Genomic DNA, 4,838 nt, shown 5'->3' on the forward strand with positions numbered 1-4,838 from the left:
AGAGAGGCAGGAGGTGCCTTATTGACAAGAGTATTTTCTCTGGTAACAATAAGGAAAGCATTAACAGAATGTTGGTCTGGCAGACATTTGAGAAATACTTGATTACTTTTGGGGCAAATCAGAGCTGTCTGATTGCACCATGAGCACAAGCTTTCATCATTAATTTAATTTGATCACCAGATTCCATCAATTTGCCAGGATGACAGTGCTTGTTACCACCCAGAACAACCCAACCCCACTGAAGGCAATGGAACAGTGAAAACCACTTGAAGGTGCTAAATAACAACCTGAAATTGGACACAGCATGGAAAATAACTTTTTCCAGTGTGGAAACAAATCTGGTTTAGCACTACTTTACTACTGAGGGTTTTTTCCTGATCAATAGAAACAGCAGGAAAAGCCTTGCTAAATAAGCCAGGAATGGCTAAATTTAAGGAACAGCTATTAACTGGAGTGGACTTAACTATTTCAGTTCTCAGCCTGTGGTTGCTGGTATTGGGGATATAGGGGGTGGGAGGAAGCTGCAATCTGAGCCAGCTGCTGTTGTGTGAAAGAGAGCACACCCAGCTCTCCTCATTCCTCACCCACTGCCCACACTTTCCCAAACTGCACCTCCTTTGGGCACACCTGGAAATCTCACTTCTTGCATTTTTGCCCCTCAAAATGAGCCTGCAAACAAGGTTGGGGGAAGAGGCTGCAGAACTGAAGGTCAGGCTGTAGTGGTGTTTGCAGGGGTCCCAGGACAAGGGAAGAGATGAGAATCTTGAGTCCAGGTTTCAGAAGGCTGATTTATTATTTTATGATATATATTATAAGAAAATGATATACTAAAACTACACTAAAGAAGAGAAGAAAGGATTTCATCAGAAGGCTAGAAAAGAATAGGAAAGAATGGAATGATAATAAAATCTTGTGACTGACCAGAGTCCAAGACAGCTGGACTGTGATTGGACATTAATTAAAAACCACATGAGACCAATCACAGATCCACCTGTTGCATTCCCCAGCAGCAGATAATTCTTGTTTACATTTTGTTTCTGAGGCCTCTCAGCTTCTCAGGAGAAAAGATAATGGCAAAGGGATTTTTCATAAAATATGTCCATGACATGGGGTTGCTTTGGGACTTTGTCCATTTGCCCAGCCTGGTTGGGGCAGGTGTTGTAGTATGTTTTAATTTGGCAGGTTTATTGTTTGATTTGTGGTTTGGTAGTCCTTTTGGGTTTTTCTCCCCCTGTTGTAGAGTGACACAGACCTGCCTTTGTTATTCAGTTGAGCCAGGTGTCAGTTCATCTGTTATTACTGAGATACTTCCCTGCCAAGTTTCAAACCCCTTTCCCCCCGCACGTCCAGCTGTTAACCCCTCTGGTCCCAAGCAGTTTTCCTCCCTCGAAATCCTTCACTAGTTCATACATGGTATTCCCTACCTTGTGTTCCACCCCAGTTCTCCCCATTAGGTGAACATTGTATCCTCCCTTGACACCTGCCCGCCTTTATCAGCTGTTGTTTGCCCCCAGCTCGCTGCCTGGGACCCTGGGGCTGGGGGAGTGTAACATCAAACAAAGTAACCCAGTGCCCCCAGGCCCGTGCTGCTGCTGTGGTCCTTTTGCTCCGTGTTGTGCCTCCACTGGTAGCTGGGACTCTGTGGAGCCAGGGCAGAGGGGCACTGTCACCCCCCAGTGTCACCATCTAGCCGGGAGGTGTGGCAGACAGGGGCCCGAGGGCTGCTCTGGGACAGCCTCTGCCCACACCTCTCACAGGAGCAAACACTGCTCTGGGCATCCCTGCGTGGTACTCACGTGCCTCTGAACAGAGAGAAGCTGTGAGACAAGCAGAGAAGGAAAATAATTCTTATCTCACTTGCTGTGCCTGTGCTGTGCCACAGAAGAATGCAATATGGGGAGTGTTTACCCAAAGCGAGGATGTTTTGTTCCCTTGGCCTATCAGGGAACAAAACAACCTGTGTGTGTGTGGGACTGTCATGGGACAGTTATGAGAGAATCAGAGCTGGGTGCAGTTGTGAGCAAGAGGGAGTGCATGGCAGATTCAGTTCAGATGAAATGTACACAGTATAGTATAATAAAGTAATTCCTTAGCCTGCTGATGATGGAGTCAGACGCATCATTCTCTCTCCCCTTCATTGGAATTGTTTCTGATTTACAATATCCCTGCTCACCCCACAGCAGACCTGCCTGACTCTCACCTTTGTCCCTCTGTCCCTCCCAGTGCTTGCTGTGAGCCAGCCCAGCCTCCCCTCTCTGGGATCCCCACCAGACCCGTGGCTCGCGTCTCTCCCCGCGCTGCTGAAGCGATGCAGGAATAAGAGACTCCACACCCCGATGGAGTTATGAAGTGGGTATGGATGGTCAGCACCCAGCACAGCAGGACAGCTCTTGTGAAAACCTGGGCCCTGCTCTGAGCCACGTCTTTACCCACAAAGGTGTTCTGTATACATTGCATGGCACAACCTTTCATGCATATCCAACCCCGGCCCCACCTGCAGGGTAATCAGACCCACGCCCTTGTGAGCATGCACTGTCCACAGTGGGGCTTGCACAGGGGCTTTGGTGGTCTCTGAGGCTGAAGGCCGTGGTCTTCCTCACGGCTGGACTTTTGAACTTTGGTCCCTTGGTGCTTACTTGAGTACACCTGTCGATTTTGATCAGCCTGGAGGCAGAGGAGCCCCTTCATTCCAGGTTCTTGTGTTCCTCAGTCTTCTCACAGTATTGCTCTTTATGCAAGAAGCTTCAGAAATCTGCATCTTCCTACGCCCTTTGTACCATGGCAGAGGTTTCTTAAGCAAAAAGGTTAAAATTCAACACATAATTCTACAAGCTAAACTTTGAATGCTTAATTCATATTGCTAACTCAAGTGAACTCCAAAATCTGTATTTCAGTGGGACATCTGCTGTGCAGAGGCCCAGAAGTGAGAAAAGCTGGAGCCTGTCACTGTCCTCTGACTCAGCAGACAGATGTGGGATGCCAGAGGAGCCCATTTGAGGGGTTTTTGTGCTGGGGAGGAGACACCCCCCAGCCTGGGCACCTACAGAGGTCAGGCCCTCGTCAGTGCTCATTCCTCAGCTCCTGCTAAAACCATGGCCAGCCCCATGGTGGCTGCTTCACAATCTGTAGTTAGGCAGTCTAGATGCTCCACCTCAGGCTAGAGTGAGCTCTGAATTAATAGCATGTGGATTGGAAACAAAGAGAAAGGAGGGAAAAAAAATCAGTTGTGAATGATTTAGCAGAACTTGGCCATGAGCTGTGTTCTTGCCCATAAAGAGCAAGCAAGCAATAGGGCTGAATGATTCCAGTGTCATTGAGGTTGGAAAAGATCTTTTAGACCATGGAGTCCAACCATTCCCCCAGAACCTCCAAATTTGCCACTAATCCATGTCCCCAAGTGCCACACCCAGGCAGCTTTTGAACCCCTCCAGGGATGGAGACTCCACCACTGCCCTGGGCAGCTGTGCCAATGCCTGGCCACCTTTTTCATGAAATTTCCTCTAATACCCACCCTGACCTCCCCTGGAACAACTCAAGGCCATTTCTTCTTGTTCCATCCCTGTTCCCTGGAAGCAGAGCCCAGCCCCCCCAGCTGTCCTCCCCTGGCAGGAGCTGTGCAGAGCCACAAGGGCCCCCCTGAGCCTCCTTTTCTCCAGGCTGAGCCCCTTCCCAGCTCCCTCAGCCTCTCCTGGTAGTTTAGAGCTGGTCTGGACACTTCCCTGATTTGTCTGTGGAATCATGAATGTAGTGAAGATGGAAGTAGCCCAGAGACATAGAGGGAGAAAATGAAGCAGCCAGAACAGACAACACAAGAAATTCCAGTTAAATGTACAGAAAAATACTTTCACCAGAGGGTGGTCACATTCTGGGAGAGAAGCCAAAGGAGATGATGTGATTGACCCAAGACAACTGAAACTCTCCTGGGCAAGTTCATCTCAGCATAGCCCTGCTATGAGGACAGGGATGATCCAGAGACCTCCAGGTGGCCCTTCCTAATTGAATTTGAGGAACCCATGATCTAAGAGCAGAATTACAGCCTTGCACTTCAGCATGGTGGATTTCAGCTGTGAAATGGGTTGAGAATCCAAAGCCCAAGGAGTGGAAACTGAGGAAAAGGGCACCAGCAGTCCTTATTTTCCTGCTGCACTTGCTCTACCACAGTGACATTTTCCACCATTGTCACTCTGTGCCACAAGCACAGGGTGCACATCACCTACATTTAGAGTGTACTCAACTGCTGTGTCTCTTGAAGGACCATCACCATTAAATGACTCCATAATCATTATGGGGCCCCTCTGGGACCCTAATTCAGTTCAAATTGGTACTTTTTAGAGCTCAATGCAAAACAAAACCATAGAAAAAGCTGAACACCAAGCAACATCCTGTTTACTCATCTTCTTTGTTTCCTCTTCCAACACTTCCCAATCCACACCATCTGTTCCAACTGATCACTGAGGTTTGGGCATGAATCTGAGAATTTCAAGCACTTTGTAACACCATTCCAAACCTTTAATCTTCTCCCATCCAGAAACACAGGTGGTCTGCAGTGCAATGCTGGACTGAAGAGGACAGTGGCAAGAAAGAGCTTTCATGGCATATGGAGATAATTCTGTGTGGGCAGAGTGACCATCCTGTAGGATTCAGCCCTTCATAGAATTTCCTGAGAAGCAGCTTTTCCCAGCCCCAGCACAAGATGCAGAGCAGCCACAGCAAGAGCTTTTCCCTTGAGGACACCCCACATGGGTACATTAAGCTACTGAAAATATTTGAAGATCACACAAAGGTAAACAAACCCATGGCAAACCCCAAAATATTTCACTGCACAAAACAAGTCAGGC

This window comes from Fringilla coelebs (genome assembly GCF_963513975.1).
Source record: "Fringilla coelebs genome assembly, chromosome: 18".
Classification (NCBI taxonomy): Eukaryota; Metazoa; Chordata; class Aves; order Passeriformes; family Fringillidae; genus Fringilla; species Fringilla coelebs.